The 26,742-nt window shown below is 41.7% G+C and overlaps 1 long non-coding RNA gene across 2 annotated transcripts; it reads right to left on the reverse strand.

The window, feature by feature from the left end:
* Positions 1-1,194: 1,194 nt before the first annotated feature.
* LOC131201882 (uncharacterized) lies at positions 1,195-26,740 on the reverse strand. Of its 2 annotated transcripts, XR_009156022.1 has the most exons (6): positions 26,298-26,740; positions 12,631-12,727; positions 12,322-12,462; positions 9,247-11,443; positions 8,108-9,134; positions 1,195-1,876 (listed from the first exon to the last, which is right to left on the reverse strand). It is a non-coding gene; the product is annotated as an uncharacterized LOC131201882 (long non-coding RNA). The 2 variants fall into 2 exon arrangements; XR_009156023.1 differs by lacking the exon at positions 12,631-12,727.
* Positions 26,741-26,742: the final 2 nt, after the last annotated feature.

Here is a 26,742-nt window from a genome sequence, read left to right on the forward strand (position 1 = left end):
GTGGGTCCGGCCAGGCCAACCAAGGACCAAGGAAAATGAAGGTCCGCCGTGACATAAAACTGGATCGCCTCCTCATGGTCCCCAATAGCCAGGCGCAAAGGCTGGGTGGCAATTTAATGGGGCGGACACCAGTTCTCGTCCATCAATTGTCTCTACCGCATCGGAGGTCCACGGAACCACGGGACCGCAAACTGGGTCACAAAGGCCTGGTCCATAAAGTTTGTTGTGGCCCTGAGTCCACCAGCGCATGCGCCTGGAGCCCGTCCGACTGGTTCCCCAACCATATCCGTGTGTCCAGAATCAGATGCCGAGGGGCCCAGAGTCTACTTCCATAGCGTCCAGTGGGGCTTAGTATGCGTGCCCGACCTAGGGTTTCCCAGTCGGGCCTGCTCCATTCGATTGGTCACGCTGTGATTCGGGGACGGCGTCGTGCCCGCCGCTTTCTGGGGCAAGAAGCGGCGAAGTGGCCGGGCTCCCACAGTACAGGCACAATCCCCTTGGCGCCTCGGTTCCGCTCCTGGGCTGTCAGGCGAGGTCTGGCGCTCCCAACTCCATGGGCTCTTCCGCAGCGGTTACAAAGCGTGGGGCGACCCTGGGTGCTGGTGGTGCAGGAAGTGGGGTGCAGATGTCGACGGAGGGTCCCGGGGGTGCGACGGGACGGTCGCCGCCCGTTGCAGACGGGCATCGAGGCGGAGACAAAGGGCACCAAGTTGTCGAGGGTCTGGCGCCTCCACGCGGGCCAGCTCGTCTTGCAATTCCTCTGAGAGTCCCTCCTGGACGCGTCCACCAGCGCTGCATCATTCCAGTCAGAGTCCTGGCACAAAAGCGAAATTCGTGATGTACTCCTGCAGGCGTTTCCCTTGACGGAGTTCCTTAAGGCGCCTGGTTGCCGCCAGCATTCGAACGGGTCCTCATACATGGTGCGAGGTGCTGCCAAAAACGCTGTTGGTCCGCCAGCAGGGGGCTGTCCTGGAGCAAGAGAGGCGTGGCCCATCGAGCAGCCGAGCCGGAAAGAAGGTTAATCACAAAGGCCACCTTAGCCCGGTCGTCTGGGAAATCCTCTGGCCTCATAGCCATGTAGAGCTGGCATTGTCCCAAGAAGGTCGGGAACATCTCAGGCTGCCCAGAAAACTTATCCGCACGGTTATCGGGCACTGCGATGAGGAGGAGGTGGGAGGATGGGGGCTGCAGGCACATTCCTGGCAGCAAGTTGGCCTGCCAAGTGAGCCACTTGCTGCTGGAGCTGTTGATTAGCCGCTTGTAGCTGCTCTAACTGCTGCTGTACCTGCTGCTGGTCCATCTTTGGTGGAAGATGTTTTAGTCAGGTCTTGGACAAAATGTTCTGTTTCCCTCCCCCTAATACTCCCAGCAAAGAGTCAGTCAGAGGCCTTCTTTTCTCCTTTTATTTACATAGATACATGTCCTGGCCACGTCTACCCACGGGCCTGCCAAGTTTCTGGAGATAACGAGGAAATTATAGATAAGGCCAGAATTACTCACGAATAGATTCTTCCCTCCATTGAGACAGTTAGCTCGCGCCAATTCATTGCTTTGTCCAAGACAAAAAACCAGGAAGTCCCGCCTCCTATTTATAGTCTCTGCAGATGTCACTGCATGACAATTATGACTTGGCTTTGTCCCAACTCTTCCGCTGCTGCGCACGCCGGTCACGTCTACGTAATCTTGCATCACTCCAAAACTGTTCTTGGGGCGTTGCCAAATCAGAAGGAGGCTCCAGAGAATCAGGCTTTGCCGGCCCCTCCTCCTCCCTTTGAGTGGGTGCCAGGGAGGGAAAGGGCTCAAGAGAAGCAGGGCTGGCCAGGTCTTCTCCCTCACTTTCTGAATCATCCGAGTCCAGGAGTCCGGGTCCAGGAACCTGGGTCACAACAGAACCAATAAAAGGAAAGCCAGAACAATTTTTATTAGGGATCTCGACAGAAAATCATACAAACGATATGCAATATTTAATACTCCATATACTTACAGCAGCACGCATAGCTTACGCTCAAAACTGGAAAAAAGAAAACCCACCAACAAAGGAAGAATTAATAAAAAAAATACTAGAATGTGCTGAGATGGACAAACTTACAAAAGAAATTAAGAAGAAAGAAGAAACAGATTACTATAAGATCTGGTGCAAATGGTACGAATGGTTAGAAAATAGGCAAGATAAGAAAATTGAACAACAAAGTAAAATGTAGATGAAATAAAGAACACCAGATGAATAAGAGTAAAATAAGTATAAATAATAGGAATGGACCGCCTTAAAATAGCTGATAAATAGTGATACGTATATGTTAATGTTGTATGTCTTGTCTTTTGTCTTTAATGTGTATAAAATAAAAAACTTTATTAAAAAAAAAAAGAAAACATCCATCAAATCCCAGTATTCCCTGGAGACGCCCGGTGGGAATCCATTCACTGCTGCCGCAGCTACCTTCTCTTTTTTTTATATATATATAAAAAATTTATTTCCATTTTCCAACATCTTGTTTATGTACAATCTGTTATCCATCATTAATCATTAATTTTTATTTATTGCTGATTCGGGCCTGCCAGATTGCACTTCCTTTCTTCACAACCTCCCTCTACCCTCTACTACTTTCCCCTTCCTTCATCTCCTTCACTTTACTACTTCCTCTCCTCCTTCTCCACTCCTCCCTTCTTCCACCCTTTCTAACTTTCTTATTCCCCTCCTCCTTCTCAACTCTTTCCTACTTACTTTCTTCCCTCCTTCTACTCCTCTCTCCCTTTCTTTCTGAAATGGCAGTCGGGTAGCCCCAATATCATTTCAAATTTTAATTTCATATCTTCAATCATTATTGTACATTAATAACCAATCCATGTATCATTTCCCCATCCCCTCCTCCTTCCCCTTCCCCCCACCCCCCAGACTTCCCAGAGCAAATACCGGGTATTATGACCAAAAATCACAAGCTAAAATATACTCCCAAACTTCTCTAAAACTTTAAATCCCCTCACAATAAAAAAAAAGAGATAAGAAAGAATAATTAAAAAAAAAAGAAAAGGAACAATACCAATACAATCTTCCCTTCACATATTATTTCTTCTTACAGTCCATTTTTAAAATTAGTCCATCTTCTCAAATTCAAATTTTCTCCACTTGTATATTCCTTCAAATTTCATAAGTCCATTTCTTAAATTACAGTCCATCTTCTCGAGCTCAAATTTTCATCACTTATATATTTCTTCAATTGTCATAAAATTTAATGTCCAATCTTCCAATATTACTCCATCAGTCAAATATCATTACGAATAAAGTCTCTCAGATACAATATTTCCAACTTAACTTCATAACTTTTGCTGTCTATAAACTTATATCCAAAGTGTATCAATTAAAACGAATAATCATTTAATTTACATCCACAATATAACAGTAAACAATTAACATCATTACATTCACAACATTATCTAAATTCATAAATTTTACTTTCCACCCTTCACAATTAAATAGTATCATCCCATAGGTTTATACCTTACAAATAACAAATAACAAAAATCCTATAACTTATATCCTAAACAAATCAATTCTAGAACATCTTAAACATTCCTCCCCTCTCTTATTCTATTTTCCATCATCTCCAAACCAGTTAACTTAGCATCTAACAACAAAGGATTCCCACTCTTTAAAACATTAATATAGAAATGCTTTCATAACTGTACTAAGAAAATACTTTCTACCTCTAAAATTCACTGACAAACCCATCGGAACTTCCCATCTAAAATATATCTGATGTTTCTTAAACTCATCCACTAAAAAAGCAAATTCTATTCTCTATCTTAAAATTTTAGGAGGAATTTCCTTCATCATTTTTATATCTTGTCCCAATATTTGAAATTTATTTTTATAAAAGGCTTGCAAGATTTCATACCTAACCTTTTTAGTTGTAAAATAAATAACCACAACCCTCGGTAATCTATTTTGTCTTGCCCACCAAGAATTAACACAATAAATTCTTTCAATATTAATCTCAAAGTCCTCTGGCTCCACACCCTTTATCTGAGCAAAAGCTTGCGTAAAAATCTCTTTTAAATTTTCCTTCCCACTTTCCTGCAACGCCCTCACCCTTATGGCATATTCCATTAATCTATATTGTAATATTACTCTTTCTTCATCTGCCCTATCTACCTTTGCCTGTATATCTTCCATCTTATTATCTAAGTTCCAATTGTTTTGATTCTTTTGAATTTCCTCTATTTTCCTTTGCAACTCTAAATTAACTTTATTAAGTTCTTCCAAACTATCCTCCATCTGAATACAAGACCTTAATATTTGCGAAATTGCATCCCTTACCATTTTCATTTCCCTCTTCTGCTCTTCCACCACTTCCTTAAAATCCAACATCTCTTTCTCTATTTCATCAAATTTTTAATCTATTTCTGAAAAACGAGTCTCCAGAAACTCCTGTAAAAAATTTCTTAATTCCTCTTTGATGTCTTCTTTTAATTTTAATATCTGAACTGAAGAAATTTCAAAATTTTCAGTGGCTTTGGTACTATTTGCTTAAAAACCATTTTTTAAAATATATAACCTACCCAGTAAGAGAGAAGAAAAAGGGGTTAAAAAGGAAAGATTCAAAAAGCTTTTCTTCTAGATCACTACAATCCCAAAGAAGAAGAAGAAATATAAATCATAAAATTCTCAATTCTTCCATTTAGTCAGTATCTTCTTGTATATCTCCTAGTTCCACACTAGCTGTTAATAAACATTTCCTTAACTTTCGTTTCCAATACACAAATCGCCATTTGCTTGCATTCCACAAAATGCCATTTGGTTTCTTCTCTCCTATCTTCACAACAAATGTATCCTCTATTAGGGGCTTGCAGGCTTCTTGCAAACAAATGCTAGAACTCCAGTTTCTGCTCTGTCCGCGTTACAATCCATCACAAATCCATTTCTGTGTTTTTTTCTGCCAAAAGGCAGATGCCCTCCGAGTCCGGAGCTTCTTTCAGGCTTTAGAAGGAGCACTCTCCTCAAGCACTCCAGAAACTTTTCTGGGGCTTCTCCGGGTGGATTAACTTCAGCCCGAATGCTCATCTCTCCCTCTTTGCCTGAGGGGGAGATTTTCAAGCTGCCGAACAGCTGATTGATGCTGTCCTGGCAGCTCTACAGACTACGGGGTTAATGGTCTAAAAAAGACCGCCATCAACGAAGCGGAGCCAAACCGGAAGCCCCGCAGCTACCTTCTCACTCTGCAGTATTTCAGTCTGGTGGGGTTTCTTCCAGTCCATCATTGTCATAAAGATCTCCCATCTCCTGCTTCCAACCAGGTCAGTGGCTCCCACAAGTGAGGGTGACATCCTTGGTCTTGCTGCCCCAGCCTTTCTTCTTCCCAACACCGATGGACCACCTCAGTTGGCAAGCAGTGCTTGAGGCAATGTTCTCCTCAACCCAGGCATTGAGGGCCTCAATTGAGATTTGGGGGGGTGGGGTTCTCTCCCATTCTTCAGCCTCTTCATGATCACTGCCCTGGGCAGACATGATGTGCATGGTCCCCATGGTAGGGCTGTTACCTCTCCGGGCTACCAGTTTGCAGTTCTTGCCTAATGTAAGGTCTTGCCTCTCCAATCTTCCCAAGAAAGCAGGACTCTTAAAACTGCAGTTGTTCCAAAAGGAGCTTTAATTGAAAGGTTTGTGATACAAGAGATCTAGGCAAGAACTAAAGCTTCTCACTTAAAACCAGCTTTCTAAAGCAATGCTAACCAAACCACTCCCACACTACATCATTGCAGGGAAACAGAAACTTCATATAGAGATTAACACAGTAATGCAAGAAATAGAAATAGAAACTTTATATACAGATCACTCCATTCCTCCACTCCTTCCTCCCACCAAAATCCCAGTGTCCCTGTAGAAATATATGGGACCTGACAGCAACTAAGATGATCAAAGGCCTGGAGAATAAAACATGAAGAACACCTGCAGGTTTTGTGTTTGGCTAGTTTAAAGAAAATAAGAATTAGGAATGACATGATAGCAGTTTTCCAGTATTTGAGGGGCTGCCACAAAAAAGAGGGGGTCAAATTATTCTACAAAGCACCAGAGGGCAGGACAAGAAACAATGTTTGGAAATTAACCAAAGAGAGAAGCTACCTGGAATTAAGGAGAAACTTCCTATCAGTGAGGACAATTAACCAGTGGAATAGTTTGCCTTCAGAAATCGGGGGTGCTCCATTACTGGAGGTTTTTAAGTAGAAACTAGACAGCCACTTATGTGAAATAGTATAGGTTCTCCTGCTTGAGCAGAGGGTGGGACTAGAAGACTTCCAAAGTCCCTTTCTATTATGTTCTGCTCCGGTCTGCTCTGCTCCATTCTATTCTAAATTACTATTTGGCTTTGGGGTCCTTACCTTTTTTAAAAATTGAGTTTCAGTTTATTAATTCCTATTCAGTTCATTTTTAAGGGTATCAAGGGCATCCACTTCTATTCTTAGATTAGACAAAAGGAAGGAAGATCTGAATGCTATTTATATACCTGCAGCACCTGAGACTGAATCCCTGAAATAACTTCACTGTGGTTTTATATAAATACTACATACAGAATGAAAGTAGATTTCTGCACTGTTAGACCCTATATCATTAGGTATATGCACATATGTAAAGATGGGAAGGTTTATATTGTTTATCTTGATAACATACAAGGTATACTCTATTATATCTAGAGACACTTGATGGCAAATGGGCAGCATATACATTTAATAAATAAATGAACATATAATTATCTTTCATATTAAATGATACTGCTAAAAGTTTAGCTCTGTTCTGATCAGGCCAAAATTGCTTGAAAGAAACCATGCAGCCCCTGTTCTGCTTGTTATTTTATTATTATGCTCCATGAGCTTAAGACTGCTGCACCTGTGCTTCTCTCTGCATGATCTGAACAGTAGAAAACAAAGTTTGTGTTGCACGGCAAGTTATATATACAGTTCATGCTAGCAGTCAAACAGAGGTTGCCAGGCAACACGGAAACCAGAGCTAGCATGTTATCTTACTCCCAAGAATGTGCACTTCTATTCCTGAATAAAGCTGATGCAAATTCAGAAACTGGTTGCTTTAATGATTTGTTTTGCTTTCCCTCTATTATTTACCCTTTTGAATTAGTATCATGCATATTCAGTTGTGAGCCTGCAAATGGCTGATTTAAATTTCTCTGCATTAATTGCAGATGCAATCAATTCTAATTCTAAATAATTCTACCTCATTAGAGTATTTTTAATGTATTGAGATAATGTAATTATAATTGCTTCAGAGAAGACATGAAAATTGTTCCAATCTGCTGGAGAAGTAATATCACAATACAATGATGTCAAGCAAATAATGCAAATTACAGAATGTGTCATCATCATGGCTTAAACAGATTACCTATAACTCCAAACTTTAAAAAAGTTTTTTCCCTTCAGCCATATTTTAGACAATGTTGGTTTCATGTACTGAATATAATCTGTTTTAAAGATGGTATCACTCTTGCCTATGGGAAGTTGATAGACATAGGCATATGCTGCTTTTATGGCAATAGAAAATCTACAGAATTTTCAATTAGTTTTAGTTAAACTGCTTATGGGATTATAGAATTAAGTTCTCTCATAAGAAATCTTAATGCAATTAATTAAAAAAATAAAAATTTGATTTAACAATGGAAGACTGGGAACATTCCATCCTGTGCATACAGTACATGATATAGCATTTTTAAAATGTATATATATATATATCTGTTGCACAGAAGGGATGGAGTGATGGTTTAAACCCTTGCATGACTGTAAGCAAAATGTTGTAACTAAGATCAAAGACCCCTGTCCAACAGCAACAGCAAAGGTATTTATTACCAAAAACATGTGGTTTCTTCAAGATCTTTCGATTATGAAGCACACACCAGGTTCCACTAACTTCTGAAGCCTGAAGAAAGAGGACTTTTAAGGTCTTCCAAAAGGCCAATTGTGTTGGGTCCATCTTATCTTCAGGAGAGACAGTTTATAAAGCAGGGGCTATAACAGAGAAAACTTGTTTCTTAGGTCCATAAGATGATATGGAACATGTCCACTTTGCTAGAATCTGATTAGTAAAGGTAAAGGTTCCCCTCACACTTACGTGCTAGTCGTTGCTGACTCTAGGGGACGGTGCTCATCTCCGTTTCAAAGCCGAAGAGCCAGCGCTGTCCAAAGACGTCTCTGTGGTCATGTGGCCGGCATGACTCAACGCCAAAGGCGCACGGAACGCTGTTACCTTCCCACCAAAGGTGGTCCCTATTTTTTCTATTTGCATTTTTATGTGCTTTCGAAACTGCTAGGTTGGCAGAAGCTGGGACTAGTAATGGGAGCTCACCCTGTTACACGGCAGCACTAGGGATTCGAACCGCCGAACTGCTGACCTTTCGATTGACAAGCTCAGCTGTCTTAGCCCCTGAGCCACCGCGTCCCTCTGATTGGATCTGATTGGACAGGCATAAACAACCAGAAACAGGCAGTACCTCAAATATACTGCCCAATGCCAGGCATGGCTTTATAGACAACACCTTGAATTATATCTGGAAACCTGGTTGGAAGTCAGTGCAGCTCATGTACCAAAAGTATTTTATGATGCATCTAAAACTCACTGCTGTTGGCTGTTGCATTCTGGAGCAGCAATAGATTCTGAACACTACTCAATGGGAACCCCATGTACATCATATTGCAATAGTCCAACTGAGAAGTGACTAAGGCTTAAGCTTTCCAATTCAGAAACAGGAGCAACTGGTGCACAAAAGAAATTCTGCAAATGTGCTCTTGGTCATGGCTGCCATCAGCTCCTCGAGCAGGAGTTATTACTCTAGAAAAGACCCAGGGGTGAAATCTAAAAATTTTCACTACTGGTTCTGTGGGTGTAGCTTAATTGGTGGGTGTGGCTTGGTGACTGGGTGGGCGTGGCTTGGTGGTCAGGTGACTGGTGGGCGTGGCCAAGTCGACATCACTTCTTTGCTTTTTTTGAACTACAAAAAAGATATACCAATTATTTCATGTAATCAATACTTAAATAATAAACAAGGTACACAAAACAGTAAGAGGTACACAAATACTTATAGAAGAGCAATAAAAGTGTTGTCTTCAACGATGCTTCTTGCACCAAGGATAATAACGACCTGCAAGGAGATATAACATGACAGACAAATTTAGCCATTTAATACATAAATAAGAATAACAGAGGTACACAAAACAGTAAAAAAACAATAAAAGAGGTACTTAAATATTTACATAAAACCGTTAGTCATCTTTAGCTTTGAGATGTTTTCACATAGCTATTTCAGTGGCACTCTCCTCACTTTTTTCTTGCATTTGATGCACAGATCATTGGCTGAGCGATGGTGTTCTCTGAACCATTTCTTCGCTGCAGGAATAGGGTTAATCCAGTAACGCTGATGGTCATGAAGTTGGATAGATTGGAAATGGCTAGGCGACTTCTGCTTTCTGAACATATCAGGTTCATTTTAGAAAAAAACCTTTCCGCTTCTGCAGAACTCACTGCAATTGTTCTGACAATATCTTTTGCTTTTTTGATACTGTCAGGAATTGTATACCTCTTCGAATCTTTCAAGACATTCTCCACAAAATCTCTGTAGTCATTGATGTCAATTTTGTAGTTGAAAATGTCACTAAATGTGCACAATTGTTCTTCAGGTGCTGCCCATGGAACGACTATTTCCTCAAAATCCCAGTACTCTGGCACCAAAAACTGTAGAAACTGTAGTTTATTTGTGGTGTCTTGCACTTGGTTCCCAGTTTTTAAATGCTCACAGTCCATCAGTCGTTTCTGCAAATTTTTGATGATACTTTGTAAAAGTCTTTCTCGATGAAGACCAACAAATCGATCATTTTCTATGAATTTTATATTCCTGAAAGTTTCTGAGGTAATTAGTCCTTCAACTTTTCTTTCGTATGGGCCCTTTCCCTTTGTTAGCAGTTCAAATGCCTTTATTGATCGTCTCACCAGTTTTTCAGCTTTTATTATGTCTGTATTGCGTGCTTGCAATGCAGTTGAAAGAAGTGAAATTTCTTCAAAAATGTCTATCATCACACCAAATCATTTAAGAAATGTTTATTTTCCAGATAGGCAGCCATACCCCAAGTATTTTGCATTAACATGAAAATATTGATGAGCACAGGATAAGCACGCCACACAGCTATGGTTGCCCTTAAACTACAGGCAGCCCATCTTGGGCCAAAAACCCGACCAATCCTTATGATGTTAATTTCAAGTTCTTCAAATATTTCATCAAGTTCAATTCGGTTTTTATTCGATTGCTGGAAAATGGAGCATATCTTATCAATAAAAATTTTTAAATGATTTACTTGCTTTATTTACTTTATGGCATCATCTAAAACAAGTTGGAAGTGATGGTTCAAGCAGTGCCATATGATGATGTTTGGAAACTCTTTGGCTATTCTGGTGCTCACTCCCGATTTTCTCCCAAGCATAACACTGGCATCATCAGAGCAGAACGGTATTAAGTTTTTTTTATAGGTAGTCCCGGGTAAATCCAACCTTATGTAAACTTTCAAAAACTGCAGAACATACTGTCTCTGCATCTTGTTTCTTCAATTCAACCAGCTCGACAAAAATTGTTGGTGGGTCCTCCGAGTCATCAACTTTTAAGAACACTATCAGAACTGGTTTGCAGGATACTGTTGTGGCTTCTGTTGAGGCTTCATCAAAGATCAGACATATTTTCAGATTGTGCAATGATGCTGAAAAACATTTGGGTTTTAATTTCGTTTGCAATGCACTCAACTATTTTGACAACTGTTGGTCTTGAATGCAACTCTACTCCCCAGATCTACTCCATTTTCAGTTTGTAATTCTATCAATTCCTCTATGCTTGAAATTGGTCTGCATGCTTTTGCCAGGCTGTAAACAGTTTTGAACATTTTAGAAGTGGTGGCAAATTGCATTTCAGAAATTTTGTCCATTGCTTTTGTTATGGCTTCCTGCTCAGCTTGTTTGACGTTGTCTCTACAAATGGTGTGCGATTTTGATGCAAAATGTTATTTCATTTTCTTCTGTAGAGACGCCTGGTGCACTTCCTTGTTTTTCCCAGCTGGCTCAATCTTGAAAAGCTTCCACTCTTTGCTTACATGAATACCGCTCTCCATTGTGAAGCCATGTTTCACACAGTATTTACAACCTAGTTTCTTGTTTGAAACCCGTCATACTTCTCTTGGAAGTAGCTGTACTGTTACATGGTCCAGCAGTCTGGAAGAATGCTTCTGATTTCAGGTGCGGCGGGTGACTCTATACTTGATTTATTGTTTTCTCCATTTTCAGGTGGTGACGCTTGTGGCGCTGGGGATGGTTCTTGTTCCACTTCTGCTGGTGGTTGTTCAAGTTTTGGTTTCTTGCCCTAGAAACCCGTCAAAGTCTGTTGCCTTTTCATCCTTCTGTTAAAGGCAGCAGCTATTGCAAAAACAAAAAAAGGAGCTTTGTTAGCTGATGACACACAATGTAAACACACAAAAGCCACAAAAAGCCCAAAAAAGAACTTTTACACTTTACACACACACAAAACACAACACAACACACTCAACCACAATGTAAAAGCAGCTGTGCTTGACCCAAAATGGCCCCTACAAGCAGGAACCGCACACAGCCACAAAAAGCCCCAAAAAACAATGTTTACACTTTACACACACAACACAACGCAACACAACAGATTCACCCACAACGTAAAAGCAGGTGTGCTTGACCCAAAATGGCCCCTGCAACAAGCAGAAACCACACACAGCCACAAAAAGCCCAAAAAAACAATGTTTACACTTTACACACACAACACAACGCAACACAACAGATTCACCCACAACGTAAAAGCAATTGTGCTTGACCCAAAATAGCCCCTGCAACAAGCAGGAACTGCACACAGCCACAAAAAGCCCAAAAAACAACTTTTACACTTTACACACACACAACACAACGCAACACAACAGACTCATCCACAACGTAAAAGCAGCTGTGCTTGATCCAAAATGGCCCCTGCAACAAGCAGGAACTGCACACAGCCACAAAAAAACCAAAAAACAACTTTTACATTTTACACACACAAAATGCCACATACAGCTTTGTGAGATTTTGTGTGTTTTTGTAGTTAGAGTGAAACAATACAGAAACACACCAAATCTCAGAAAGCTGCACAAATATTTATTTTATTTTTTATTTTTTAATTTTAGATAAAAGCAGCTAAATTTAAAACTTCCTAAACTATAAATGAAAAAGAAACATCTAAAAAAAACCCCAATTAACTATTTTTTTTAAGCTCCTCAAAAAATAAAAAAACTTACCCAGTTGAAGGGACAGGGCAGGCAGATTCAGTTGCTAGCAGGTGCAATTGATTGCAGGGATTGCAACAAGTGAAGGAAGGCAGGCATTGCAACCAGTAGCTTGGGATTCGGTCCGAAGAGCGAAGGTAAGCAAGCTGGCGGCTGGGGGGAAAGGTGGGTGGTTAGCCAGGCCAGGCAGGCAAGCACGGGGACCCGAGGACTGGGGGGGGTAGCACATGGCCCGCAAATGATCACCGGCAACTGTGCGAACTACGCGAGCCCGGGGATTGGGGGTGTGTGGCACACTAGGCCGCAACTGGCGATCCTTACCTTTTTCAGCGAGTAGCAGCCAGCGAGGCATTCAAGGTGAGGTAAGGCAAGGTCCAAGTGCCCAGGTGTTGGTGAACTTCTGAGTGAAGTAGCTGGGCTGCATAGAAAGGGGAACTTATATAGGCTGGGGGTGGGGTGGGCAGGCCGGAAGTGCTGAGTGGTGGGAAAAAAAACTGGCAGAAGTGGAAGCACCAAGTGACGGGAAAGAGCCAGAAAGAAGCAACAAACAGGCAAGCAGGCGACCGAGTGATTTTGGGGGGTGGATGAGCAGGGTGAGGCAGGGCCAGGGATTTTTGCTACTGGTTCAGCAAACCAGCCACCGCCATCGCTACTGGATCAGCTGATTCGGTCCGAACCGGGAGCATTTCACCCCTGAAAAGACCCCAAATTATATACCAACTTTATCTGGGGAAATAGCATACTGTCCAGAATTAACAATGGAAGCTTCCACATTTGTCAGGAAATGTCGTGTCCCACTCCTCCGCTGATGGCCGGGTCAGGGAAATCCGAATCAGGCTTGCCTCTGCAGCTCTGCCCAAAGTCCTAGCAAAGTCCTCAGAGCAGGCAGGAGACCAGAAAGTGACTTCAGCAAGATAAGTTCGACTTTGCCTGACTCAGAGACTGCCAGAAAGCAGATCCTTTATATAGGCCATGGGGTGTGGCTCCATGACTCAGCACTCATTAAGGCCTGCCTCTCCCTTCCTTCTGTTGCCTCCGCCTATCCAGTCTTCTGATGCAAGGGTCACTCCAATCAGCAGCTGTTGGAAATAAACTTTCCTCAGGCTCACGTGCTGTGGAGGAGCTTTTTGTGCCATTGCATGCACGAACTGCAGCATCACCACAAGCTTCATACTGGCACAGCTAGCATCCTGCCACTCGTGGCTGCATCGGTATGTCGAACCTCGCAGCAGTGCTGCCGTTCATGTGTGCAATGGCACAAGCCTTGCAGAGTCCTGCTCCATGAGGTGGCAGCAGCACAACAAGTCTCACAAAGACTCATTTCTGACATTTCTGGCAGGTGGGGTGGGGGAGAAGTGAGATGTATGGAGCGAGATGTGGCTATCCTTGCCGTCTCTTCTTCCCCCCATGCCGGGCATGGCAGGGCTCCTGCCCCTCGCTTAGCCACCCGCCCCCTTTAGGGATTCAATTTGGGGATGGCAGGTGGGGTGGGAGAGAAGTGAGACATTCATCTTACCTTTCCAGCTTCGTCTCGTTCCTCGCCGTTGTATCCAGTAAAAAAACTCTTCTCGTAAGTTCAATCAAACTTCTCGAACTCACAAGGTTGTTTTTAGAATGTGTATCCTTGGACACAATGACAAGGAACATGACGGAGCTGCAACTCTCCAGTAAAACACGCATCTCACATGGTGCGCAATTTGGGGGTGGCAGATGGGGCGGGGCAGGCAGCAAGACGTGCATCTTTCTGGAGACTGGCAGCTCTGACGCATCTCTCGGCCAGTCTGTGCAGGGAAATATCTTGCACAGTAAAGAAAAACTTCTCATGAGTGTGAGCAATTAACAACTTCTCAAACTTGGCTAAGAGACACGATGGAGCTACCAGTCTGTGGTAAAATGTGCGTCTTGTGGTTGGGCACAATTTGAGGGTGGCGGGTGGGGTGAGGGATGGGGCGGGCCACAAGACATAAACCCTGGCTGGAAGCTACTGGAAGCAGAGAAGAGGCCGGTCAGGCCAGCCACCTGCTGCCGTGTCTTCTGGCAGCGAGGCCAGAGAGGCAGCAAAGGATGAAGGGAGCCACAACCCCACATTGAGCTGGAACCATAGAGTGGGAAGCGCACTCCCAGAGCGGCTGCTGCCAGAAGACTCTCTGCTCCGGCTCCTGGAAGACTCAGCAACAGGCGTCTGGCCCTACCGCTCAGTCACTGAGTGGCATTCTGCCAGGACGGGGGGGGGAATTGTCTGCTGGGTGGGCACTATGGCAAGAGGTGCCAGGCGGCTGCTCTCTTGCAAGTGGGGTGGGAGTTTGTAGGCAAGGGTGATGGATGAATGGATAGATGGATGGAGGCAGGCGAGCACCAAGAACCCTGGGGAGAGATAGAACAGAGGCAGCTCCTGATCAGCTCAGCTGATCCACGGGTCACAATTAAGGGGCCCAGCTGCCATTAGCTGACTGGGGAAGGGAAGGGCTGCCTCCTGTGCTGGACATGCCCACCCCTTCACTAGGGCTTGTTTTTGGGGGCGGGAGTATATTTACACCCACCCCAAAAATCAGGCTTGGCCTTATTTTCAGGATATGTCATATTTTCGGGGAAACACGATATTTCCCTGAAGTTGTACCTAAGGCTAAGCTCTCCCCTGCTCTCAACACTGACTGGAGCTAATCTTGGTGAAGAAAGAGAACCAGCAAAGAAAATGCTCCATTCCAACCCTCCTGAGGCAGTCCAGGTTCATGGTATCAAAAGTTGCTAAGAGATCAAGGAGAGCAAGGACAGAGACATTAACAGAGACTCGACAGAAATTTCAAAGTTTCAGGGTATTTTCTCTCCCCATGGCAGGGAAAAGACATAAGTGTCTCATTATAAAAATCTAATGAGAAAGTACAGGTAGTCCTCAATTTACATCCACAATTGAGCCCAAACTTTATATTGCTAAGTGAAACTAAATTAAGTGCTAAGTTAAGTGAGTTTTGCCCCACTTTATGACTTTTCTTACTATAGTTGTTAAGTGAATCACTGCAGTTGTTAAGTTAGTAACATGGTTGTTAAGTGAATCTGGTTTCCCTATTGGCTTTGCTTGTCAGAAGGTCACAAAAACTGATCACATGACCCTGGGAAACTGCAATCATCAATAGTAGATAAGTATTATCAATCTCTCCTTCCCTCAGCCACAGCTGTATAACTTTGAATAACTGAAGATGCCAAGTATTCCATAGTTATTGGTTGGTTCAGATAAAAGCAGAAAGATAGCAAGAATAACATGCCCCCACCCGGTCCCCGCTCACCACTCCCTCACCACTTCCGCCAGTTGCTCACCCCTTCCACCCACTTGATGCTCCTCCCACCCACCCACTATATATGTTGCCTTCGCCACACGCTAATCACCTCGCCAGTCGCCTTGCCGACCTCAGCTCAGCTAATCAAAGGTAAACAATGCATCCCACCAGCTCACCCTTTGCCTTGGTTCAGGAGCCCCAGGGACATGCCAATCCCCAAGGTCCTGGAGCCACCACCCGCCTCAGCCGGATCAGGCAATGTGCCATTCCCCGGCTACGGCCTTTTCCCGAAGCTGCCGCCCCGGAGCCCCTGCCCACTTGCCTCAGCCGGGTTGGGGAATGCGCAATTCCCCGGCTATGGCCTTTTCCCGAAGCTGCCGCCCGCTCTCCCTTAAATGATGCATCGCCTCATTTCCCCTCCTTCAGAGGCAACAGTGCTTAATCTCCCTGCTTCCTTCCCCATGACCGCCTCTTTCATTGTCCCGTGGCTGCGACCTTACCTTCCTCCTGCGGCTGGCTGTCAGGGAAGGCAAGCCAGGGCTGAGAGCCGTTGTCGCAGCTGGGCACCCCACCAGCTCGCATCTCGTCCCCCTTGTCACAAGATACCTGCAGCCGCTCTGTGATTTTTTCGGTGCAGCTGGAGTCCAGGCATTGAATAACTGCTTCTTGCAGCAAAAATTATCAAACTCTGGCTCCCACCGCTTCTCCAATGCGCCACCACCCAGTTCTATGAACCAGCCGCATGGGCACACCCCATTGCCTGCTGCAGCTGCAGTGGTGGGACTTGCCGAGGCAAGTCTGAGCAGAGCAGTGCAGCAGGCAATGGGATGCACGTGCATGGCTGGCGCTTAGAACAGGGCAGCGGCACATTGGAGAAGTGGAGCGGAGCCAGAGGTCAGTAAGTTTTGCTGCAAGAAGCCTGCAGCCACCATGCTTTATTCAGTGTGGCTTGACTCATCAGAGGAAGGTAAGGTCATGACCGCAGGATGACAAAAGAGGTGGTTGTGAGGCAGGAAGCAGGGAGATAAAGGACCAGGGCCTCTGAAGGAGGGGAAATGGGGCAATTCACTTAATTATATAACATTAAAACCATTCATTTCTAATTCTCGATTCCCATTATTATTTTTTTAAATAAACCCAATTTTCCATTGCTTTTTCAGATGTATATTTGTTTATATCTCTTCATAGTAATCCATAGTCAAAAATTTAGTTAATCTTAATAATTTCAAATGCTTTAAGTGAGTTCCATAGTTACCATTAAAAATATTCTATAATTTCAGATGCTTTAGCTAAATTCCATTATTACCATTAAAAACATTTAAAGTATTAGAATCTCATATATTGAACTTGCTAAAATTTATTTATATTTATAAATTTTATTTCAATTCAATTATAATTCTAAATCTATAGATTTCCCTTTTCATCAACTATTTTCTTATTTATGTCTCTTTTTTCCCCTCTTCCTCCTAAAATCATTTATTCTCTTGGTTTGCCCTGTATTTCTATCTGCTCTCCTGCTTCCCCATTCCATCTGTCTTATTTTTTTTGTTTTATTTATTTTGTCATAACATTATATACAAGCACATATATTGAAAGGAAACAATAGGACAGGAACGGTAGGCACTTTTGTGCACTTATGCACGCCTCTTACTGTCCTCTTAGGAAAGGGGTGAGGTCAATGGTTGACAGTTTTTGGTTAAAGCTTTTGGGAGTTTGAGAAAAGACCACACAGTCAGGTAGTGTATTCCAAGCATTAACAACTCTGTTACAAAAGTCATATTTTCTGCAATCAAGATTGAAGCAGTTAACATTAAGTTTGAATCTATTGTTTGCTCTTGTATTATTGCGATTGAAGCTGAAGTAGTCTTTTAACAGGAAGGAAATTGCAATAGGTGAGTCTGTGTGTTAAACACAGGTCTTGTCGGAGTCGGCGGAGTTCTAGGTTTTCTAATCCCAGGATTTCAAGTCTGGTGGAATAAGGTATTTTGTTGTTTACAGAGGAGCGGAGAACTCTTCTTGTAAAATATTTCTGGACTCGTTCAATTGTATTTATGTCAGAGATGTGGTATGGGTTCCAGACAGGTGAGCTGTATTCAAGAATGGGTCTGGCAAATGTTTTGAATGCTCTGGTTAGTAGTGTAGAGTTTCTGAAAAAGAAGCTACGCAGAATTAGGTTTACAACTCTTGGAGCCTTTTTTGCAACTCCAAGGTCATCTGTAAGGTAATGTCCATTAAGCTTGTACTTAGTGTTTGTGTTCTTTTTTCCAATATGTAAGACTGAGCATTTGCTGGTTGAGATTTGGAGTTGCCAAGTTTTAGACCAATCAGATACAAAGTCAAGGTCTTTTTGAAGGGTAGTAGTATTGTTGGTGGTGTTAAATAGTTTGACATCGTCAGCAAAGAGAACACAATAGCTTGAGATATGGTCACAGAGATCATTTATGTATAGTATGAAGAGTGTTGGTCCAAGAATGCTGCCTTGAGGAACGCCACTTTTGACAGGGACAGGATTTGATAGAGCATTGCCAATTTTGACTACTTGTTGTCTGTTTTCCCACTGTTAATCCCAGTATAATCATTTAAGTTTTTTATATTCTTTACCTTCCCCCTTCTTTTTCTTCTTGTCTCTTTCCACCCTATTTTTCTCTACTCTCCTAATTTGCCCTGTATTTCCATCTGCTCTCCTCCTTCCCCTTTTCCATCTTCCTTATTTTCCCACTGTTAATCCCAGTGTAATCATTTGAGTTTTTTATATTATTCTCTTCCCCCTTCTTTCTTTCCTTGTCTCTTTTCACCCTCTCTATTTTTATAACTGTTAATCCCAATGTAATCTTTTAAATTTGTCTTTGTTTCTAGTCTTATTTCTTTTCTCCCAAATCTCTTTTTTTCATAGTTACTCCCACATAATTATTTGATTTTTCACAGTCAATATCTTTGTCTTTGTCTTCAATATCACTCTCTTGCTTCTCCTTCATAATTTCTGTATCCTCTTGGGTGTATTCCAACACAGTTTCTAGTTCATCAGATTTAGGTTTTCCATGCAACATTGTAATCATTTCATTTGTTTCAATTTTTAAAGATGTATGCATACTTTTAATCATTTCAATTAATTCCTGTGCTATTTTGTATTTTCTGGGTTGTCGTTATTTCAATTTTAAGTTTTATTATACTCCACCTTCTTTGGTTATCAAAATCAAACAGCTTGCAAGCACACAAATCCTCCTCAAAAGTTCCCATAGCTCTTATCACTTTGAAAGACTTTTTTTTCCAAAATACAAGTTAAGTGTTGTAATTATTTTTTCCGCCTGAAGATGTCTCTCTCCAATCCACAATTCCAATCAACAAGCTAAGAAGATATCCATTTTATTTATTAAATCCACGTTACCAATATTTACCATTTTATCTTTTTCTTAATTTTTTTGTTCCCCAAAATTCAGTTTAAAATCCGATTCCAAGTCCAATTTAAAAAGGGAAAAGAAAAAAAAAAGCTTCTGTTACAGGGCTTTATTTTTATAATTCCCTCTATTCTTCCTTCAATGATCAAAAAAGCATTTTAAAGTTTTTTCCAATCCTCTCCATATCTATTATGGGTTTTTTCTTCTAATATTTTGATTGTCTCCACGTATTATAATTCAAAAATCAAAGTTCCATTTCAAGCTTTAAAGCTTTAAACTTCTGCTTTTTTTTCTTCCTTCATTCACATTCCCCCACGCCAATTAGCTGCTGTTTCCACACCGGGACATCTTTTACCAATTTAAAAGTATTTTTTTTTACCTGTGATCTGGCAATCACTCATCAGTACTCCATCCAAATCACCACTCCTGCTCAAAAACTTGGTCCAGATGCCCCAGCTTAATGGCGGCCGCTATGGCCTCCGCCCCTGCCGCTGAGTCGAAGAGTTTCCTCTGACTTCCGAGAACTTGCCGGTTCCTCTTGGTCATCTGAGGTGCCTCTTTTTCTTCTCTGTCCCTACAGGACAGATCCAGTCCGAAGACCCCTCGACGGCGGTTTGTCAGCCTGGGATTTCACAAGGCTCATCAGAGGTTGCTTATTCCCTGACTATCTCACCACGACGCTTCTGGTTGAATCAGCCAGTTAGGTTAATTGGCAGGCTCTCCAGGCACTCCTCCCTGTCTTTATCCACCACCTGTAGATATGGTCTTGGTTCCCATGAGAAAGTTCTGTGCTTTGTCTAGCAATGTATTTCATCCTCCTTTCCCCTCCCCCCTTTGTGTGGCAACTAAGGAATAGAAAAATGGCTTCTGTCAGGTTTGATTTGAAGTTGACAGTCGGCTCTCCCCTAGTGACTGAGGAATACTTGCAAAATATCAAATATAGATAGGTTAATTTCCTACTACCTCCACTCCCACCACCAGGTGGTACCTTTGGCTTCTGGGAATATTTTTCATGGAATTTCCTGACTAACATCTTTGCTCTAACATCTCTGCTCTAACATCCCTACTCTTCACCCAGGTGGCTTCTGACAGTGGGTAACTCTTCCACTACAGTAAGTATTGTAATTTTCCCTTAGAAAGTCTCGAGTCTAGGTGTCATGGCCCCGTCGGAGCCTGGGCCTGAGGAGGACGACGAGACAGAGCCAGTGCCGACAGAGGAGGATGGCGCGGCCTCGCTGGCCCCATAGTAACAACTGGAGCAGGACGAGGCAGTCCTGGGTCCCTCAGGCCTTGGAAGGGTTTCTAGTGAGAGACAAGGCGCAGGATGACCAAGCAAGAGGGGAGGAGAGGGAAAGAGTAGGCAGTGGAGCAGAGGAGCTCCGGAGCAGAACAATTGCTTCCTGATCCTCGAGCACGGAGAATGGAGGAGACTGGATCAGTGCAGGGTGAACAGATAAATGTTCTCCACCCCTTGTCAAAAGGCTCATCTGGGGAATAACATTTAAAGAGCTGCTGTGGGGAGGAGCACTTGTTGGGAACAAGTGTTGCATTTATCCAGCCACACTTGCAGTTACCGACATCTTGCTACTTTGCCTAGCCTTGTTTTGCCTGGGTTCGACTTGCCTAGCTTTGCCTGGACTGGTCATGGGCAAGTGCTCAGCGACACAGCTCTGCTTCAGGTTGTGCTGCAGCCCCAGCAAACACCCATTTGAATTTACTGCTTAAACTAAAGAACAATTGTTACCCTGGGTCCCTAGTCCCATTAATTAAAGTATACAAAGCTAAGGTTACCCCTATGCTCTTGTACGGAGCAGAAGTTTGGGGTCTATATTCAGCCACAGTCCCAGCATTTGAGACGTATTTTGGGTGTAGATCCAAGAACATCTGCTGCAGCAGTTAGAGCTGAACTGGGAATTCATACAATTCATGCACTATCCAAAATTTTATTTATTTATTTATTTATTTATTTATTTATTTATTTATTTATTTATTTATTTATTTATTTTGTCACAGAGTATATATAAGCATAAGCATGAAACAACTATACAATATATAAGCATATATATAAGTATGAGTATGTAATAACTATATTAATTGGATATAACGAAAGGAAACAATAAGACAGGAACGGTAGGCACACTTGTGCTTTTATGCACGCCCCTTACAGACCTCTTAGGAATGGGGTGAGGTTAACAGTAGACAGTTTTTGATTGAAGCTTTGGGGATTTGGGGACAGGACTACAGAGTCAGGTAGTGTATACCAAGTATTAACAACTCTGTTACAGAAGTCATATTTTCTGCAATCAAGATTGGAGCGGTTAACATTAAGCTTAAATCTATTGTGTGCTCGTGTATTGTTGCAATTGAAGCTGAAGTAGTCTTCGACAGGAAGGACATTGTAGTAGAGGATTCTATGAGTTAAACTCAGGTCATGTCAAAGGCAGCGTAGTTCTAAATTTTCTAAACCCAGGATTTCAAGTCTGGTGGCATAAGGTATTTTGTTGTATTCAGAGGAGTGGAGAACTGTTCTTGTAAAATATTTCTGGACATGTTCAATTGTATTGATGTCTGAAATGTGGTATGGGTTCCAGACAGTCGAGCTGTATTCAAGAATTGGTATAGCAAATGTTTTATAAGCTCTGGTTAGCAGTGTAGTGTTTTTGGAGAAGAAGCTACGTAAGATTAGGTTTACAACTCTTAAAGCCTTTTTTGCAATGTAGTTGCAGTGGGCTTTGGCACTTAGATCATTTGATATGAAAACTCCAAGGTCTTTAACAGGGTGGGGGTCATCTGTAAGGTAATGTCCATCAAGCTTGTACTTAGTGTTTGGGTTCTTTTTTCCAATATGTAAGACTGAACATTTGCTGGTAGAGATTTGGAGTTGCCAAGTTTTAGACCATTCAGATACAAAGTCAAGTTCTTTTTAAAGGGTAGCTGTATTGTTGGTGGTGTTAAATAGTTTGACATCATCAGCAAAGAGAACACAATTACTTGTAATTTGGTCACAGAGATCATTAATGTATAATATGAAAAGTGTTGGTCCAAGAACGCTGCCTTTGGGAACACCACTTTTGACAGGAACAGGATTTGATATAGCATTTCCAATTTTGACCACTTGTTGTCTGTTTGACAGGAAAGCTGTTATCCAATTGTGGAGGGGTCCTGAGATGCTGTAGGATTTTAGTTTTAGGAGAAGTTTATCATGTACTACTGAGTCGAAGGCTTTTCAGAAGTCTATGTAGATTGCATCTATTGCTTTGCCCTGATCAAGATCAGAGCATATAACTACTGGTGCAAAATCAATGAAATGGAGACTTATAGACTCCCCAAGTTATGTCTACTAGAGCAAATAAAATTACAATCACAAATCTCCTGGATCACCTAACAAATTTTGTAAGAAGCTGTGGCCTTCCTGTCTCTTGCATAACAGGAGAACAATTTAAAAAAAGAGCTGCCCAAAGAATTAAGGATATAGAAGCACAAAATGATATAGCTATCCTTAGTAAGGTGAGTAACTTGAAATGGCTGAACAAATATAAACGTACTTTTCAAGAAGACAGCTATTTCAAGTTACAACTGTCAAACATCTTAGGGAGATATTAACGCGAGCAAGATTCGAGCAGCTTGACCCAATGGTCAGACATGGAAGATTCCATTCTATACAATGAGTGTCTCTGCATTTGCGGAGTGGCAGAGGTAGAAGATCTGGCTCACATCTTATTTGACTTGTATAAGGGGATGAGAGATAGGTACCTTGGTCTATATACCAAACGAATTACCCATTGGGATCCCCATATCAAAACAACTTACTTTATGTGTGGCCACAACCTGAAAATACCATTTAACACAGTACAGTACTTAAACAAAATGGTTCAATTGAGATCTGCAAACGGGGACTGATTGGGGTAGATTGTAAGGGTGACACCAAAATATATTTTTATGTCATTTTATTCTATTTTATATATTTATATATCAAATTATATTGTATCTTATCCTATAACTATTATATTTTACCCTACTCTTATTTTGTTTGAATAAGATTTTATTGGTGATATGTGTTTGTACCTTGTGCTTTGATAACTGGTCCGCATTTACAGCCATTTGCAGCTTTCCACTGTAATTTATGAATTTTTGACTAGCCTACAGGCTAATCAAAGCTATCATTTTATTTGTTTTTTTAATAAGTTTTTTATTTATAACACAACAAACACAAAACACATAACAGACATTCCCTTTTTACAACTGTTTCATAGCGGTGATCTAACATTTACATTTTCTCCCAATTTCCTTTATAATATTTATATTCTTCTTGTCCCATTATCCCTTATTACTCTATAATTCCTATCACTTATAATATTAAATTTATAAATTTTATACACTATCTTACATACATCTTGCACTTATTGTTTCTCCCCTTTCATCACTATTCATTTTTCCTATTCTCCAGCTACTTGTACCATTTATTCCGTATTACATAATATTCTGTATCTTCCTTTTCTTTCATTTCTTTTGTTAGTTTGTCCATTTCGGCACAATTTAAGATTTTCTTTATCAGTTCTTCCTCTGTTGGTGAATTTCCTTTTTTCCAATTTTGTGCGTATGAAATTCTTGCGGCTGTTATCAAAAGCTATCATTTTAAACTGTATTTTATCCCAATTTCATTTTAAATTGTATTTTATCCAATTCCATTTTAAATTGTTTTTACCAGATTTTAGTAATAATTTGTGTCTGGAACTCTGCACTTTGATATGGCCCAAGGGCTAATCAATAAAGTAACTCTACTCTGTTAAAACTTAATTTGAAGTTCCAATGGCTCCTCCCCATGGTCATGTGGCTGCATTTTGGGTGCTCAATAACTGGCCCATATTTACAGCCATTTGCAGATTTCCATTGTAATTTATGATTTTTTTTGCTGGAAACCAGTGTTTATTTTTTGTTTCTGGCAAAAAACATCCGGAGATAACAATGGGTTCACTTTACAACCATGTTTGCTTTTTGACCAGCATTCACTTAAGGATCACAAGCTTCCTAACAAACAGGAAGCAACAGGTAAAGCTAAGCGGAATCACTTCAGATACCTTTACAATTAGCACAGGGCCCCCCCCCAAGGCTGTGTGCTCTCCCCACTTCTCTTCTCTCTCTATACCAATGATTGCATCTCCAACGATCCATCTGTTAAACTACTGAAGTTCGCAGATGACACAACAGTGATTGGTCTCATTCGAGACAATGATGAATCCGCATATAGACGTGAGGTCGAACGACTAGCCTTGTGGTGCGACCGTAACAATCTGGAACTGAACACACTCAAAACTGTAGAAATGATGGTAGACTTTAGAAGAAACCCTTCCATTACTTCCACCTCTCACAATACTTAACAACACAGTATCAACAGTAGAAACCTTCAAATTTCTAGGTTCTATCATATCGCAAGATCTAAAATGGGCAGCTAACATCAAAAACATCATCAAAAAAGGACAACAAAGACTGTTTCTGCGCCAACTCAGAAAGCTCAAACTGCCCAAGGAGCTACTGATCCAGTTCTACAGAGGAATTATTGAGTCTGTCGTTTTTACCTCTATAACTGTCTGGTTCAGTTCTGCAACCCAACAAGAAAGATATAGACTTCAGAGGATAATTAGAACTGCAGAAAAAATAATTGCTACCAACCTGCCTTCCACTGAGGACCTGTATACTGCACGAATCAAGAAGAGGGCTGTGAAAATATTTACAGATCCCTCACATCCTGGACATAAACTGTTTCAACTCCTACCCTCAAAATAACACTATAGAGCATTGCACATCAGAACAACTAGACACAAGAACAGTTTTTTCCCGAAGGCCATCACTCTGCTAAACAAATAATTCCCTCAACACTGTCAAACTATTTACTAAATCTACACTACTATTAATCTTCTCATCCTTTTCATCACCAATCTCTTTCCACTTATGACTGTAACTTTTTGTTGCTATCATTAAGGGTTAAATTGCAACCTATGACCATTATTTGTGTTGTAAATGTTGTACCTTTGATGAAGGTATTTTTTTTTCTTTTTCTTTTATGTACACTGAGAGCATATGCACCAAAAAAAATTCCTTGTGTGTCCAATCACACTTGGCCAATAAATTCTATTCTAAATTCTATTCTAAAAAACATCCGGAGAGAACAAGGGTTCACTTTACAACCATGTTTGCTTTTCGACCAGCATTCACTTAAGGACTGCTGCAAAAAAGGGTTACAAAATTTATGACTGTACAACTTCTGACTGTTGTTGTGGGCTCACACTTGTAAGTCAAGGAATACCTTTATATAAAACATTTTACACTTTGCCACCCATTACCATAGAGATGAAGGCAGATATTCACATATGTTTTTTTTTTAATTTACATTTATATCCCGCCCTTCTCCGAAGACTCAGGGCGGCTTACAGTGTGTAAGGCAATAGTCTCATTCTATTTGTATATTTACAAACTCAACTTATTGCCCCCCCAACAATCTGGGTCCTCATTTTACCTACCTTATAAAGGACGGAAGGCTGAGTCAACCTTGGACCTGGTGGGATTCGAGCCTGCAGTAATTGCAGGCTGCTGTGTTTTAATAACAGGCTATCTTACAGCCTGAGCCACCACGGCCACACATCAGTGTTTCTCAAACTTGGCAGCTTGAAAATGTGTGGCCTTCAACTCAAAGCTGGCTGTGAAATTCTGGGAGTTGAAGTCTACACATCTTCAAGTTGCCAAAGTTGAGAATACTGACATGTGGTGTCAAAAATATTGAAGACATGGGAACACTCTGGTCATCAATCAGAGGGGAGAGGGGGCTGCTCAGCAGCTGCAGTCATTTTCTGCTTTCTTCTGGATTTAATCAGTTGCACAGTCATAACAGGAGCAGCCCACCATAGCAAACCTGTCTCCATGCTGTCCTAGAATCTTGTCATTTTTTTTCTTTGAAATTTATTTTGATTTTAGTGCCCAAAGAGGCAATCTACAATTTAGTCTGAAGAGAAGACCACTCTCTTCCTGATGCAGGGTCCTGACTGACCATGAGAGAAGGGAAGGCAGCAGAGCCATAACAGAAAGCCAGATACCCTTCCAGTAATGACTGAGACACTTGAAATGTGGCCAGTCAAGGCTAGGAAACATGCCATAAACACAGAATGGAACTGCTTAACAGCAAATCTTGCGGTAAAGTTGTTTGGTGCCTAAGTATAGGGTGGGAAACTCTATACTTTGTAATGGAGAAAGGTCTAAAATTCACAACCTCGCTTATTTAAGAAGCTCCCAGCGATATTGCGCGGAAAGATGATATACATTGTCTTACCTCCTAGACTCTCCTGTGATTGAAGGACGACTATTATTCCAGGGATTGTTTCTTGCCTGAAAATTCAATGTGGAAATGATGCGTGGGTTTTCCGAGATTGGTAGGTGCAAAAGTTCAAAATAAACAATTTGGCTTGCAGCAGGAGAAAAGCGACCTTGGAAAATCTGTACCTGTGGTTTGCACGCTTAGATCAGTTCTTTGACTATGGACCAGTCCCGAGATCAGTTACTGTATTTCTCTCCTCCCTTGGACACCAACATAGTAGCTCCTTCTTCCTCCCCACAATTAGTTACTTGCATCGAGGCCCGAAAGGAGTAGCATTTGCCTTTGGGAGCTATTGATGCCACCCGTAAAGCGGCCTTGGCGCAGCTGCTATTCGTTGTTCCCCTCGTGGAGAAAAAAGCGCGGCCGGCCCCGGAAGATGCAAGCAGGGGACACCCGCTAA

This window comes from Ahaetulla prasina, chromosome 7 (assembly GCF_028640845.1).
Source record: "Ahaetulla prasina isolate Xishuangbanna chromosome 7, ASM2864084v1, whole genome shotgun sequence".
Lineage (NCBI taxonomy): Eukaryota > Metazoa > Chordata > Lepidosauria > Squamata > Colubridae > Ahaetulla > Ahaetulla prasina.